The sequence below is a fragment of the Streptopelia decaocto genome (assembly GCF_964273445.1).
Source record: "Streptopelia decaocto genome assembly, chromosome: 7".
Lineage (NCBI taxonomy): Eukaryota > Metazoa > Chordata > Aves > Columbiformes > Columbidae > Streptopelia > Streptopelia decaocto.
This window is the reverse complement of record NC_138661.1, coordinates 18,909,709-18,927,308: the sequence shown is the minus strand read 5'-3', so window position 1 is coordinate 18,927,308 and position 17,600 is coordinate 18,909,709. Positions and strand designations below refer to the sequence as shown.

General features: G+C 43.1%; 1 protein-coding gene across 5 annotated transcripts in view; it reads right to left on the bottom strand.

Moving 5' to 3' along the window:
- The window catches only part of FOXN3 (forkhead box N3), a 215,121-nt gene that overhangs the window by 107,738 nt on the left and 89,783 nt on the right, over positions 1-17,600 (bottom strand). The gene's annotated exons all lie outside the window — the stretch shown is intronic.

Genomic DNA, 17,600 nt, shown 5'->3' with positions numbered 1-17,600 from the left:
ACAGCCCACAGTATAACCAAGACTTTAAATCATTTAAGGGTTTTGAGAAATTGCGATCGGATAAAACAACAGTTACTATATTTCTGGACACACGAAGCAACTCAAGCAGTCTATCTGTAATACAAAGACTATACTAAAATTCAATATTTATTCTGCAGTTACAAGCAGTGCAATTTCAGTTCTCGCCTCCAACCCATCAGAGGTCAGGGTGCAGATAGTTTGAATTGTTTTGTGTGACTTCTCAAACAAATACAAAAACAACTTTTCTTTGGCTCTACTATGAAAGCAAACAAAATGATAGCTCAGGAGCAACCTTGGTCTGCTTGAGCATACATAAAACACCAATCCTAATCACTGACTGAACTCTGCTGGCAGGCTTTCAAGGCATTATGATAAGATTTTTGCCAAATGCTGTCATTATCTGTGGAAGGCGCTACCACCTCTAGCCACTGTTCAACCCACAGCAATCCCTTTTCTCAACATCTATCAGCAGAGCAAGTGTGTTTCATGTGTTAAGAATAAACACACACACACACACACACACACACACACACACACACACACACACACACAAAATGGCACCAGAAGCAGGATCTTACTTTCTAAAGCCACCAGGAAGACCAAAAACCAGACACTTGTTTCCTTTCAAAACCTTGTCACCTTAGTGGAGTCCTACCAAGTCCTAAGCATTCCTCTGCTTCACAGATGCCTTCAGGATCCACAGTGCAACATGCAAAGTGCTTACGGACAGCGAATCTGCATTAACTTCTCCCACACAAAAAAACATAAAAATGATAAAGAAAAACCTCCCCCAGTGTCACCAGATGGCTACGCAGGACCATGTAGCAAGTCTCACTGTGGTGAGACCTGGCTTAAAAGAACAGGAGAGGGGCGGGCATGATCCACAGGAGCCGTGACCGCTTTCCTGCAGAAACAAGCACATCTGCTGGAGGGGGTGAGGAAAGAACCATGTTCTGCACACTCCTCTGGTGGAACCAGGAATGTGGGGTCAAGTCTCCTCAGGTAGCAGGGTTCAAGCATCTCTTCCCTTGCTTCCTAAAGGCATCTACCAGAGCCACGGAACAGCCTAAGGGCAGACATCTTCTGGTTCTTGAGGTGAAGCAGGGCCCTTGCATGTCCAAAAAGCACAAGATTCAAGGGTCTAGAAGGAGCAAGTAAGACTCTTGGGCTTTCGTCTTGGTAAAGCACTACAGCAGATGACCAAGATCCACCGCTGGTGTCAGTGGTGGACACCGTGCACCACACATCTCAAACCAGTTTGCAAAAAGGAGGTGGTTATGTTTAGCCCTCTTTTAAATATGGGACAATGAGCCGGAGACTTCACATGATAATCCTAGTAAGTGACTTTTTAGGCAAAGGACAGAGTCAAAAATAGAATCCAAATCTCTCAAATTCCACTTCCATGTTCCATCCAAGAGCCAGACTAAGAAAAACATAAAATTTCCTTTTAAGCAAGCAATGTGTAAAACTAGGAACATTTTTCAGGAGACAACCTTTGCTGGATTCCTTAGTCCTTACAGCATGGGATAAACTTAAAAAAAAGCACCATGCTTACATACTGTCTACCTTATTTGTACTTACTGGAACACAACATATTGTTTCCAAACTTCTGTTTTTTCATTCACTTCCAAGACAGACTTTTCATCTACCTGGAAGGGATGACTCCCCAAAACCCAGCAGAGCCAGTTCAAGTTGAAGGCCTTACAAGGTGAAGTCACTACTACAGAGTAACTTCAAAACCTTTCATTACTGTCAAGCTACATTTGTTTGGCTTGCCCATATTCTTGCAAAAAACAAAAATAATCTCACTGAAAACCAGAAACTCTCTCACACAAAAATTATTGAGAAGAATTATACTCCTTGTTAAAAGAAACACTATGAAGGCAGATTTGCTATATTTTGACTGCAACTGAGCTGACTTAAAATTCAGCAGCGCAAACAAATGCAATTTAAGCCTGAGCTCTCCAACCACGCAAAGTTCCTTTTTAAGACAGTTACTTTTGTTTTCCCGCAATCACACAAGAGAGCAGAAATAAAAAGAAAACGGAAGTGTCATCCAGTTAAGAATCCTTTTTGACTGCTGGAGGCGTGAAGAGCTTCGTTAACTGTCTGTTTAGGTGCATCATTAGTCTTCCCATATACAGAGCAATCACGGGAAAGGAAATCATTGGAACTCAGACCCATCGGTTAGTGATTAATTTCCATCTTATGACACTTGGCATGCTGCTTCACTACCTCCTCCAAGCCAAAAGTCAATAGTGGCTCCAATCAAAGACCAGGAAAGAAGCAGGGGGGGGCAGCCCTGGATTACATTTTTCTCCCAGGAGACAAGAGACACGGAGTGGGGAACAACACCCGACCCTCACGGCCCTGGCGCGCTTCCAGGCCTCTCCACACACTGCCACCCCCCTCCTGCCCATCACGGGTTACTGCTTCTGCATTCATGCTTCAGGTCTTCAAAAACAAGGAGAATGTTACTACAAGTCCCCTTCACCTTGTTCAAGAGCAGGCTATAGCACCAGGTAGGCTATTTCAGAGGTACTAATGGAGAGAGAAAGCAACATGTAGAAGTTACTCCATAAAAGTGAATGACTGAATACTTCTTCTTTTAAAAAAGTCCTGTTTATCTTTTCAATTAAGAAATTGTTATGCCTTTTTCTGTCACTGAATATATGTATGTAGATTGCACCACGGTATTGAGTACTAAATCCCACGTTATGAATTAATTTGGTCTTTCTCATATTTCAAATATATGAACTTGATTCCCTCCCAACAATTAAAACCAGTGCATTGCCATGAAAAGGTACATGAGACACTCAATGTCCAATGGTTTTTTCTCCCAATGGACTGCATAGAGAAGTTTCTGAATCCTACTTTACACAACCTGTTAGGATCCAAACAAAAATGTTTGGTCAACTTTTAGCATAATTGAAAAAAAACCCTTCCAAATTTAAAAATAAAATAACTAAAATGCTGCTTTGCCATCTCTTTCAGTTGTTATAGCTGGGGATAATAGCATTCATTATCCACTATTAAAACTCCTCATTATAAATACTGGTTTCCATATATTAATATCTCGCAACTAACTGCCTGGCCTTACATATCACCTATCACCTGCCCAAAGCTCAAAAAAAAGAAGAAAAAAAAAGTGTGTTGAGCTCTTTTCAAGACCAACGGCTGGGAAAAAATACATACCCTGTCTACATTAAAATTCCAGAAAATGTTTATTTGAGGAATTTTGTTCCCTGGTTATTTTAGCACAGATGTGAAATGTGTTAGGAATGTAACTTTTTTTCCAGGGTTGTTCTTTTCAGTGCCATACAAACAGTCGGCCCAAAATAAAGCCCAAAATAAAGCAGGAAGAGAGCAAATAAAGGAACTGCAAGACACGTGGGCTCAGAGAGATGCCGGCACTTTCAAACTGGACCTTCTGAAGCCCTGGATAGGCATTCGCTTTAAATCCACAAGGGACCACACTGAATCCAGGGAGGAGCAGCACAGGTACCCACATCTCTCACCGAGGCATCATCAGCAAGAGGGTCCCTAAGGGAACATCCCCCAAAAGGTGCAGCAGGTGGAGGGCTCTGAGATGCTGCTGCTGCTTACCTGGTCCTTGATGCACTGTTCTCCCTGCCCTCTGGCACCTGCCTGGCCCTTCTTCTGGAAGTGCATTTCAGTCATTTTCCTCAAAGAAAACAATTTTGCTGGCACAATTTCATGTCATTTAAACTCATTAAGCTGGCTCACACAACAGGTCTGATGAGCACCCCAGTGCAACTGCAAAGCAGGGGACAGATGAAGTGAGCCAGGGAATGGAATGGGAGCTCTCCCCTTCTGCTGCAGGAGCTGTGCTGACTCCCTGGCGCAACTCTTGGAACAGCACACCAAGAAAGGAAAACCAGGACTCTGCCTGGGCATAAAGCAGCTCGGAAGAAACAAAGAATCACAGGATGTCCTCAGTTGGAAGGGACCCACAAGGATCATCGACTTCAACTCCTGTCCCTGCATATGACAACCCCACAGTTCACACCATGTGTCTGAGGGTGTTGTCCAGTCTCTTCTTGAACACTGTCAGGCTTGGGGCTGTCCCTTGGGAGCCTGTTCCAGGGCTCCACCACCCTCTGGGTGAAGAACCTTTTCCTAATGTCCAACCTAAACCTCCCAGCACATCTTCCTGACATTCCCTCTGGTTCTATCACTGGTCGCTAAAGAGAAGAGATCAGCGCCTGCCCCTCCTCCTCCCCTTGTGAGGAAGCTGTAACCACTATGATGTCTCCTCTTAGTCTCCTCCAGGTTGAAATGGCAGAGAACGGGAAAACTCTTCCTGAAGAGGAATGGGAAAACTGGCATGACATAGAGCAGGGGTACACGTGAGAGCTGGAGTGAGGTGGGCAGCGAGGCTGGCAGACATGGCCGTGAGGGAAAGACCAGAGATGCTGGGCACCAACAGAGGGGTAGGCCCAGAGGCTGGGAGAAGAGGAACCAAAACAAGACACCCACGAGTGCATGAGTGACCCCACAGCTCTGCACAGCCACCCAGGCTACGCCGGCAAGCTGAGAATTATTAAAGCGAACTCTGAGTTAAGGACCTTGCTACTTCAAACAAGGGAACAAAACCAAAACCAAGCCAACAGCTCTCCACTGAGTAGATCTGTCCTTTTTCTTCTCCACTACCAAAGCAGGAGGGGATGAGTGGCTACAGCTTGGCTCTCCTGAACCAAAACTGTCAGCAATATGAATTAGCTATATGGCAGCTACCCAGGCTGAAGCGGTCTACATGTACACCGTCTTTGAGACGTATGCCACACTGGTAGCAGGGGTGCTTCAGGAACTGTAAAACCAAACAGAAAAAGCAGAAATTTCCTATCACCCAAAAAAAGGGGCATTTCCAACTAAGATATGCAGTCCCAAGCTATCAAATCTTGAAATCACACCACTGTGACTTATCAGTCCCTGCCTAGGGCAGTGTAAGTCATTGTAGTTATTAACACAGGATCTGCATGTAACACTAAGGACACCTTCTGCAGTGATGAGGAACCATTACCCATCTAAGGGTTTGCTCTGATGGGTGTAACCCACTATTGTTATGGCAAATGACCTCTTTGCAAGCAATAGCAGAGAGATTACCGGGTATCAAAGTTTCTTATGCTAAACAAATATTTATCCTGAGCTCATTGTGCCCAGTGATCCTGCAACAGCAGGCCTGAAGCAAACCCTTCACACATATTTGCCACCAAGTTTATACATGGGAATGCCATACAGCTTCTAGAGGTGTCCACCAAGTATGCCATGCAAGCACAGAAATGTTTCTATAGGATCAGAAATAATTGGATTATAGAAATATGCATGATGTCACCACAAAATTTAAAACAACCATTTGAGCAGCTACAGCCAGGACCAGAATCTGGAAAAAATAATTGGTTTAGATCAGAAATAGAATTCTGTGCATAAGGTACAAGCAAGAACGTATTTCAACTTCTGTGTCTGCACCCCATCTGATGTGGTGGCACAGAGGCCATCTCTCTGGCACCATTGCAGGCTGCTCACACCCAGCACAAAACATCATGGGGTGGTAAGAGCACCCCAGGGCTGTCAGGCAGTGAGGACCCCCACCAGCTCCCAAGAGAAGCAATGGAAACATCTACCCATGAAACGAGCAGGGTATTTCACCCAGCACAGCAGTCACCCAAAACACAGAGTGATTCCGGAAAGCTTGACTAAAACTGGTTCCTGGTTGGTTCCCAGGAACAGCAAACTAACATCAAGAATTCCTCCTGAACAAAATTCCCCTCTTCACACCTCATGGGGAAAAAAAAAAAAAAAACACCACACAATCCATTTCATAAGAAAAGTGAGGGATTTTTCTAAGGAGATGGAGAGGAAGGAGGAAGGCAAGTAAAACACTGAGTGGCACCTCATGATACCCTGCCTTTAGCTCTGAAATGCACCAAGAACACAACAGTCACTCCAAAATCCACCTCAAGAGATGACTTGCTTAAATAGCTTTCTTGCACTATATAGAAACGCCTGCCAAGTGAATTAAAAACCATCCGACAACACAACATAGGTTTCACATCCATCGCCAAATATGCCTCTACTTTGGAAGGTTTGCAAACGTTGCGCAGGCACTACAGGAAACAAGCAACTCATGATTACAAAATTAATCAAGACTAGAGAATGCAAGTCCAGTGCAACCACTGATGCAGTGCAGAGTCGGCACCACAAGATCAGAGAGGCTTTTCAATGGCCAAAGAATGCCTGCACAACCACAAACACTACTCAAAGGCCAGCTCTGTGCTACTCCCTTGCAGACAGCGATGCTGAGTGCAGCTTAATTTTTAATTCAGCTACCCATTCCTCACATTAGTATCAACCTTCTGTAAATGAAGGGCATCACTGCTAAAATAGGACCAACTCGGAATTGTATTTCCTTCATTTACATGAGGCAGAATTAGCACACTAGTATCAAAACTGGGTACAGCTATTATATAACAAATTTTAAACTATTTAGTTGGCAAATGCTCAAGAAGATTTAATATAAAGATGTCAAAATTGGTCTGCTAGTCTGTTTAAAACACTGTTGGTTATCTTTACTCAGTGGTATTTCAAGTTATCAAGACAGACATAATGTTGCTTCCTCTGCTCGCCTACATCAGTTCTCCAGTTTTAAATAGCTTCTGTGAGCAGTCAGAGTTAACAACAAACCTATATTCTCTTCAACAGTCATGCACCTTGTAGATGAGGCTGGTGGGTTCTCTAGTTACTTCTTTTTAAAATTAATTAAGTAATTCGTAGGAAGACAAAAAAAGCACTTGAATCATCCGAGGTCAGCTAGTTTTTGTTTTGTTGTTGTTGTTGTTTTTTTTTTTTTTTTTTTTAAGAAATACAACTGCTAAGGAATTCTTAAAGAAAAACAGAGCCACTGCCAACGATTGCTATTAATTATAAAACACATTCCTTAGCTCCACTATAATCTCACATAAAAATCACAAATAACTATTCATGCAGCTTCAGGGTGGATTTTTTCATTGTGTTCCAACATTTCCAGCACAGATCAGTGAAATTCTATATGGCCAGTCTTAAACAATTGCACTACAGACCTTAACAGCAATTTTAATGACAGTAACAACTGCATGGTAAGCATTTAATCTTCAGAAACCCTCAGAGAAAGTCCACCTTGCCTATGAACTCAAAAGAGTTAGAAACTTCCCCTGCCCTTCCGAGGAAAGTCTGGCAATGTTATGTGACAGCTTGACACCAAGAGAAAACTAAAGTAGTATTTGCACACAGCATAACAAAACCCCCACACTCACTTCTCCTGCATGTTTTCTTTTTTTCAGTAAATTAGCAGTCACAGCTCAGCTCAAGCACAAAGCTGAAAAAAAGAGTACTGACTAGCTAAAACACAATTACAAGATCATAAATATATGTTCATTTAATGCACGAAATTAAAGGTTTGAAGGGAAGGCTTACTGGAGTATAGTGTTCAACACAAGTAAACCAGGTGCATCAAGAAATCATCAGCTTTTCTCAAGAAAAGAAAGGATCGGGCTTTTTAAATCTTATTTTGCTCCAAGTAAAAACATCCATTAGTTCAAATCACGCAAGTCCAAGACTCTGCTTTCATGTTCATTGCTCAATATTTTAGCCCACTTGCCCAATGAATGACCCCAGACACCAACACAGACATCACCCTTTCAAAGCCCTGGCCTGCCTTTAGGAAAGCGGCTTGATTCTGCTCCAAGTGGTGCAGAGGCATTAACTATCTCCATGCCTCTGGTGTCCTCCCAGTTACAAAATGGGCACCGTCCTTCCAACCGGAGAGACTGGGTGGGTAAATAACTTCACTGAGAATGAGAAGCACAACTGTAGTGGAAAAGAACTACTAAGATTTGAAATAACACAAAACTCCCCAAACCAGATGGGAAGCCAAGCATGCAAATAAACAATGCCACGGGAATAAAGAGGTCAGACCAGGGCTGTGAAGTAACAGCCAGAGAAAAGGAAAGGCTGTGATATTCCACAGTGAAAAAAAAAAAAAAAACAACCAACCCAAAACAAAAAAAGGAAAACAAACAAACAAAAAACCACAAAAACAAACAAAACCAAACCAAAAATGAAGAAAAAACCACACACACAAAATAAAAATAAAACCAAAAAACCACCATGCCTAAACTAAGGTCAAAAGGTACTTCACAGGCAAGATGACAGTAGAAGATCCTGCAACACAAGCAAGCGCTACCAAAACACAGTGTCCAGTGGTCTTCCCACGTTAAAGGAATTCAAGCCTCATCAGCACAAGACATATTAGAAGTTTTCTTTGTACCTTTGGACTTTTATGTGCTACCAGAGTGAAGGGCTCGTTTTGTGCAGAGGGCCCTGCTCCCTTTGGTGGAGCCTTTAGAGGCTGCACCCCACACAACCCCCCCAGCACCCCGTAAGGAGAGCCACGGGCACAGGTGCTATGTTCAGTTTTACACAAATGAAGGCATTCCTGGGCTTTTAAGCAATTTTTCACCTTGGCACTCCCCCTCATGAGTACAGAGAAGTCAGAAATGTCTTCCAGTGCGTGACCTGGACATGCAACAAATCTGAGCTGCTGCCAATGACTACCAATCCAGGGCATCTCCCCAGAGTCCAGGTTCCTCATCCCGCACATGGCACTTCAACATCGAGTCTGGAATGACTTTCAATCACAGTGACCCGCTGCCAGACGACACCACAGGCACAGCTGGGTCACTGCTCGTCCACTTCTCCTCCAGCACACCAGCACCTGTGTGTCCATCAGTACAGGTAAGCTCACACAGTACTACTGCCTGCAGCCATCTGCCACACCAAGTCAGCTTCCCATTGCTCCCACCATAAAGCGATTCCTCCAACAGGCTCAGGAGGTGCTGCAGTATGTCACCCAACCCCAAGAGTCACGCTCAGCCTGTTAAATATCTCCTTGTAGAGTTTATATGCAAACCACCTTAAAAAGCTATTAGGCTGCCATATGGAAATCCTGCAAGCAACTGAAGAAAGCAGAGTCATTAACCACCCTTAAACAATACCGTGCTCCTATATATTACTAAAGTAGTAATACGTTGTTTGATGCTAGCGCCTAGCAACCCCAGACGTTGCCCAAAGGCTCCCCAGGCCAGGCAAGGTCCAGGTGCTAAAGAAGACAGGCTGTGACACTGCTAGGGAGGAACAAAGCGCAAGATCAAACAGACGCAGGGAGACTGGGCTGGGAAGGCAGGAGAGCCCAGAAGACAAGCCTGTCAGCATGATGGGCTGTCACACGGCATACTTGAGGGAGATTAGGTAGCGAGTAGCATTAATAATGCTGTTTCAGCCTATAAAATTTCTGTGTATACATGGAAAGTGCAATTATCCCTACTCTATTGAAAAGAAAATTGAGAAGACAGAGAAACAAAAGAATATAAAAGAAGTTAAGTGCTCAAGGTCACCTATAAAGTCAAAGGCAAAAGAAACAAGAAAAAATCCCTGAGACTCCAGACCAATAGCCCCTTTAGTGGGATGTACTAATTTTGTGTCAGAGGGGCACTCATTTAAATACCCACCAGTCATCCGATACTCTTTATGTTATCTAGATTATACGATTGGAAAAGACACAAATTGCCTTTTCTTACAAATACATAGTTACATCATATATGAAAACGTAGTGACAATTTTAAAACACAACCCTTCACCCAACAGATATTCAAAAAATTATTCAACACTTATATCTGCACTAAAGGTTTGTGGGTCATTTTTTGCCTACTAGTGTATTAATGATGAAATAAGCCAGTGAGTGAATTTCCAGGGAAAGGGGTTAACAGCTAGTGGAGACGGGAGGGAGGGAGTACGTTGCACTAAACCCATTAGCAGTGACAAATAAAAAGAGAAATAAAGAAGACCTGACAAAAGCTAATGGATTTGCACTATTTTCCCCCAGAACGGTTTATTTAATGTAGGGTTTTTGCTTGCTTAGTATTTAATATTGGTTCACACAATGAATTGAGGGGGAAAAACAGGCACTTTGATAAATGGCTTTGAGGGCTGCCTGGATGTGGGGTTTTCAAGAGTCCCTGGGCTCTTTAGGGAAACAACACTGTGCTCTGTCCTGAGCTCTGCTCAGCAGCTTCAGCCGATCCCATCACCTGCAGCAGCCACGCGCTGAAGAAAAACTGTCATCCTGCAACACAGACCTTGCTGTTACTGCACATCTATCAACATACAAATTATTTCTGCCACTTATATCCACATACCCTACTCTGCTTGTGTCCCATTTCTACTTAAAAGTTAAGAGATATTTATTTTCCACCATCATTTCTCTTTCCCTCTCCTCTTTCTAACAGCTAAATGAAACCCCAGAAAGCAGAACATAATTTATCCCGCCCTCATGCTGCAAACATCCTCCAAAATGAGGCAACTTCTGGACTGCATTTGAAGCCTTCACCTCACTCACACAGCACAAACCAGCACACAGCTGAGAGGGCAGCACCTGGTTTCAGGAGCCTCAACAGCCCAAATATCACGAGCCCAAACCTCATGGACTCTGAAAAACCCAGGACTTTACCATAACTCAGTACCTTTGCAAGCAGCCAACAGCAATCCTCCTTCCTCCTAAATGCCAGGTATTGTCACAAGGCTCTGGAGAAATGCCTCCTAAATTAGTAAGATCAATGGCTCTGCAACAAAAGCAAACCAGGGCAAGACCAGTTTAGCTCCGGAGGCAAACTGGCCTCCGGGGAGGTCAAAACCCAGCTGCTCCAGCAAGCACCGCTCCCTTTCAGCCACTGGGCACCATGGTGGGACTAAAATGGCAGCACCTGTGGGAGAGGACTTTCCTCACCTGGTGGGACTGGGCATCTTGTTTTTATTATATTATGAAACAAGCAATGAATCCCACTTGAGAGCCACACCACTGAGACCTAGCCATGGCCAGGCATGGAGCAGCAATCCCCCGCAGGGCCCAGCTGCAGAGGAAGAGCACCACCACCTTCAGCACTAACCTTGTCCCTCATCTTCTGGAGGTCCAGCCACAGAACCTTGCCTGGGAGGGGCACAAACACACAGCTGCACCAAAGCTTTGGGCCCCCAGCATGCCACGCTGGGAGCTGGTGCCCAGCCCCACAGCACGAGCATCCTATCGCTGGGTCAGGGAGGGAGGGGCAGGCGAGAAATTGTCCTCAGCAGAAGGATGCAGTGGCAGGGAGATAGAGAAAGAAAGCTACGCTGCTGGGTCTCATCAAAGTCATGCTCAAGGTGGAGTAAGTTAAAAGGGACAATACAGGAACTTCTCACCGTGGGAGCAATTATTTCAGATGTGCTCACATTTCCTCCCTTTTTCAAGCCTGCTGTGGGTAAAAACAGTAAGATGAACCTGCTTAGCCTTCAAAGTTTTATTCACTAAACCTGTAAGAAGACTCCTTTTATTGTTTTTCTCCATGTAGCATCTCAAAAATAGATTTGACAATTATAGGGTTTTTTGTTGCCTTAGGTTTTTTAGGTGCCTGTATTTCTACAAGCATGGCTACATGGGTTGCAACTGGTAAAACACTAAAAGCAACAGATGCCAAAAGCTTGGCATGAGGAACTTCTGCAGCATGAACCACTCAATCAAGCATATTTTAGAGTGGATAATTAATACTGTATTTCAGCTTCCTTGAGCATCTCCACCATTAAAACAGATTTGAAAGTGTGCAGATAGTTTATTAAACATGGCAAAGTGATTATATTAGAGAAGATGGAGACTCACTGGTATGTGTGGATTGAAAGCAAAAAAATGAATATGTAAATCTAGATTTTTTCCAAGGAAGCTAGCAAGTCCCTGATCAAAACCTACAGCTTGGCAAGAATAGGATTCACAGGTTTATTCATGTTACTTACTTCCTGGGAAGACTAGTTGTGCATTAGCAGAGCATTAACCAAAGTTTAAATGCTTGAGGACCCTGACAATATGGATTCTTCCTCTGTTTCTAGTCTACCTCATTTTTCCAGATGTGATTCCAAATCCCACAGTGATTTTGCTATTTCATACAAAAAGCAAAGGAAAAGTGAGTTTCCTCAAATTCACAGAATCGAAAGGCACGTGACAGAGACAGCAGCAGCAAGCCAGCCTGTAAACTCCCTGAAACAAACCCAACAAGAAATAGAAATGTCACTCTCCAGGGCGCTCTCTTGGCTGAGCTGGTGGCAAACAGGATGTGAGCATCAGGCTCTGTGTGCAGAGAAGAGGTTATTCAGAACAGCAAGTTCAGGCACAGAGCAGGTCTTTTACCCAGTAAGGAAAGAGTGGGAGGAAGAGGCGGGGGGGAAGAGCTTTCAGCCCACACACCACAGCCCTGCCTACCTGGGTTTTCCCCAGTCTCTTTTTAACTGAATTATCTTGCAAGCAGTCATTTCCAAGCGCTATGTTCACAGGCAGCCTCCATGAACGAGGCCTGCACAGGAAGCCTGTGTGGGGAAGAGGAAAAATGGCAGGCTCCTCAGGACAACAAGAGTGTGGACAACCTCAGCAGCACTGAGAAGGACTGGGGCACTCGTTGGAAGACACATGTCCTGGTTTTGTTAAAAACAAGTTTCTCTTTCAGTGAATTTTGCCTGTCAGCTAAAGCCTTCATATTAACTGCATTTTCCTGGAGAACCAGACACATGTTTTGGTAAACCTAGCAATGGAATGCAAACTTACTGATAAGCATGGATGGACATCTCGCGAGAGGGGCGACGAGAAACAAGTGACTAAGAAACTGACCAACTGTGTATAACATTCCATTCACGTGAATACTTCCTATAAAAGTGGGAGATCACAAGGATCTCGTCCCTTTTCCTTATGGCTGACATTAGGAGAGGATCTTGCTACTCATCCCTGTGAACTGAGGCCTAGTGAGAGACTGAATCCAGCTCCGGTTGGCTGCAGAGTCCAATCCAGGACTTTGGGTGCCGGCTCTGCAGTTGCTGAGACTTTCAAGATTGGTTTTGTATATTTTGTATTATTTTCTCTATTCTTATTAATAGCATTAGTAAAACATCTTTAATTTTTCCAGCTCTCTTCTCTCTGTCCTTCTTTCCCTCCCGATCGCCTGTCCTTAGTGGGAAGGGGGGAGAGGGAGGGTGAAAAAGGGGGAAGTGGGGGGAGAGAGGAGGTTACCAATACATCTGCCAGGGTTTTATTGTCACCCCGCAATCTTAACCCTCGACAACACACCATCCACAGAAAAGGATTACAGCTTGGCTTGAACATGAGAACAAGAAGAAGAACAGAGTTTGAAGCAGGGGAGGGGGGGAAAAAAAAACCTCAACACTGTTAGAATTATATAAACCTCTGGAAATGAGAAAAGCTGTATCAACTTCTACACTGGGCTAACTCACTGTCTGCAGCCTCCCACTCCTCAGTGTTTACTCGCAAGCTATTACTCATTCCAATCGTCATATACAAAAAGGCTGCTGATCAATATTGCACAATGGTGATTAGTGCTCAGTGATTAAACTTCAGTGTATTAATTTATCTGACTTAACATGCCTGAAGTGGAAGGAAACAGGGAGAAACAATTTCTGAGCAGACTCCAGTAACGAAAATTGACAACCTGCCCAACATCAGATGTTGACGTTTTGAAGAGTTCAGAAGTAACAAGGATGCATGATATTGTCAGAAGGACGGAAAATTGTTTTCCTCCAAATTATTCATGATCAAATATGCCTCTGAACAGATCTACCATCTAAAGGAAAAGAAAATCTCATTTAAGAATGCTAGGCAAGGCTATTTTGATGACACAGGTGTCACGCAAACAGGCCTGCTGTGACCTGAGTCACTGCTCCAGGTCTCCTGTGATCTTTTTCTCTATCGGTTTCACACAGGAAGCCTTCATATTTGACACACCAAAAATAGCAGATGGCTTACAAATGAAAATCTTGCTTCAAAAAGGGTTGCAACTTTTTTTCTCTTCCGAAATGCAAATGCACTTTCAGCACAGTGCAACGATGATTTAAAGCACTTGCCCCTGCCACGCGTTCCTCAGACAGACGTTTATGAACAGTTCCATTTCTAGATAACGCAGGTAAGAAAAAAAGAGAACAAAGAGGGGAAAACCGACAAAGATAGCAATCGGAAATGAATACCTGAATGTGAGAAGCAACAAAAAATAACGTACAAACTCCCTTAGAGAGAAAACACATAGCTAGAAAATTAGGTCCAAACTGCTGAAGGCCCTTACCCAAAGGCTGAGCAAAAAGAAAGGGGAACCTTATAATTGACTCCATTCCTCCTACTGATGCCAAAGAACTTTGACAGCAGTGATCTTACCTTTCAGAGCTGCATGATGTACCAAATGCTGCTGAAAAACAGTAACCAGCCCTTGAGCATGCTGGTGGTCTTAAAATCCACCATCGCTTGCTTGCCCCACAAAAGCAGGCCAGATGTGCTAGCTCTGAAGCATCAACCTATGGAAAAGGGCTGGCATCCTCCAAAGGGTCTTTCTCCTCATAATTGCACCAGGGACCACAAATGCTGACATCTACAGAACGTATAATCTACAGGGTTTGTCTAATTGCTGTTTTTGCCTTGCAACAGAGCCTCTAAGGCGATACTAAACACACCACCAACAAGAGTTGGAAAGAAACTTGACGGATTACAGCTTTATCGTAACCTCCAGAATCTGGCTTTAAAATTGCCAATTTGTAGCATTTTTAGCATGTTGGGACTCTAGGTGTTTCTCTTAGAAAGTCAGGAGATGGTGCAAAATCATGGTGACGGGGGCACACCAAACCAAAATCTTGCCAGCCATCTTCACTTCTATAAAAGAGCTTGCAAAAGATCTTAAAGGCTCTAAAATAAGGCACACACCTCCTCACCCACTACTTTAAACAACAACATGACTTTTAAGACGATTTAATAACTTTTAAGGCCCAAATCTCTATATAAATAGCGCCCCCCACCCCCCATCATTTCTGTCTGTATTAGTACACACACACCCCCCTAGCTGCTACCATTACTTGGGCTAAGTTAAAAGCCAAGCAACACAGAGAATTTATTTGGGCAGAGAACTCCCTCCCTTTCCAAACAAAAGCATGTCTCCACATACAGTGCAAGAAGGCAGAGACTACACATGGCATGGACTGAATAGCCATTTAAACCACCTCTGGAACCACTGAATCATAGAAGCATTTCAGCTGGAAGAGACCCTCGGGATCACCTGATATGAAACAACAAGAATCAACAGATAGTCAAAACAGGAAAAAACCCAATAATTTACTGATGAAGCAGATTCTTTCCCTTTTTATTGCATGTCTAAATCGAAGATGCATAGTGCAAATCCAACATGAAGTTTGTGAACCCTGTTTTATAAATTGCAAGGGAAATAAATCAAATTTGATGTGGCACACAAGTGGATAATTCTGCCATAATTAAGACACGGACTCTTGTCCTGTCAGCTCAAGCCCAGACAAACACATTTTTGGCATACTAGACACTGGAGGGTGAGAGGGACTCAAGTGCTGGTGAAGGAGCAGATGGTAATTAGCAAAAGTGGTTAGATCATAAGCATGTTTACTTTGAAACTAAACTAATGTAAGTATTGTAGCTGGGAGGGGGAGGACATTTTCCTATTTTTTCCCAGTCAGCAGAAAAACAGGATGAGAAAGCAAGATCTTTCCTACAATTTCAGTACTACAAATTAAAATCAAAGCTTTCTAAACAAAAATCTTATATTTTTTCTCAAACAAGAGTGTCAGAAAAGCTTGTCTCTTAATGGAAAGGTTCATAATTACATCTCTGCATTTCCAAACTCAAAATTACTCAGCTCTAAAAGCCAACTGCACATAAGACATCAAAGCAGACTTGCTAAGCCAAGAACAAGCAACTTTATTTCTATGAACAAAAGCAGTGTTGCCCAAAAGGCAGTGAAGTTTCACAGGTGTTTTAGCAAAACCTGAAAGAACAAAAAGCTCATCAAAGTAGAGGTGTTTCACTAAATTTGAAGTGCTGGTTTGTTTTGGAAAAAGCAAGAGAGATGGTTCAGGTTATTTAGACTCTTAATTTAGAGTGATCTGTTTAGACTAATTAGAAACCAGTTGTGGCAACAGAACACATCTGTCCCAAGGAAATTTTGCAGAGATGTATCACCACAACAGCACCTTGTTTTCCTAATGCAGAGATACGAGTAGATAGAAACCTCTGTGTGACAACCCAAATCCATACTACTTTTTGCTCCCATTTTACCTTGTAAGTGTTTGGATGATCTAAAAAACAATGACTATGTAATATTTTTTATATATAAAATATATTTTTGTAGACACACATATACAGATAGAAAAAAATGAATTAATTTAAGCAGAAAAGGAGGTACAGCCTGAACAATAAAATCCCATTTGTCTCAACAGCTGGGAGATAGCACTGTACAGAGTCTTCTGTGCAATTTGTCTCTATGACAGCTTCTTTCCTCTTTCTCTGCTGTGCAGCCAAAAGTCCAGAAAGTATTAGAACTTTATATAAAATTGTAAAAAACAAATCTACCCTCTGTTAGACGAGCAAGGTTTGTGTATTTAATGGTGAGCACTGAGGGGGAAAACATCTGTAGTGAAAGGAGATAAGAGAGAGAAAACACAAATAAATTAGTACAACACAGTAATTATGTAACAATAAATGCACTACGTTTTAATTGCCAAATTGGGGGGAGGGGGCGTAACAACAACAAACACACATTTTGGACAAGTTCATCTGACTGCTTCAAAAACAAACCATGCAACCCTAAAAGCGCCAGCACTGGTCTGATTCCCAACCACCTCGGACACATCCCGACTCACCTTCCCGTCTCTCCCAAGACAAGGCTGAAAACTTGCATTTCTCATGCACGCCATGCATTTCTTCCTACCTTAGCTTTGCAGCAAGCCAACAAATTACTTACACTACTCAGCTACAGCTCCTTAGTCCTGAAGTACTTCAGAAAGGGTGGAATTATGTAAGAATCATATCATTATTTCCAGTTAAATTTATAAATAAATATAATGTCTGAAGGGGATTCCTGCAGAACTAAATACCTTTTGACCCAGGAGCTCTGTACCATTTTCTCTCAAAGTCTAAGTGTAATTGTAGCTCCACCTGAGCCGGCAGCGTGCAGTTCTTAAAGGCGTCAAACATTCCTCTCCAAAAGGCTTTGAAGTGCTCCCAGGAGCAGCGAGGATCTCTGGAAGTGCAGTGCTTGTTATTCTAGTGCTGGAGAGGGCTGTGCACAAACTGCCCCGGCAAGGCAGTGGCACTGAGGAGAATATCGCAAATACAGCTTCTCCTGCACGGCAAGGACTTTACTCCTAAAGATAAGCCATGCAAGAACAGTTTAGTTCTCCTCAACAATTCAAAGAAAACACATCTAACTGCAAAACTGCTGTGTTTTATGTTCTATATCACTTAACAACGATGCTTACCCCCCTTCCTCAAATCTAAAACTAGGGCATTTCACAATTTCCCTGTTTTTACCAGAACACACATAACTTAAGGAGAGGTGTGTTCCCACTCTCCACTCTAGAGGGTGAGGAAAAGAGATAAAAATACATAAATGAAAGCTTGAGATAAGGTATCCAAGTACCTAACCTTAGTC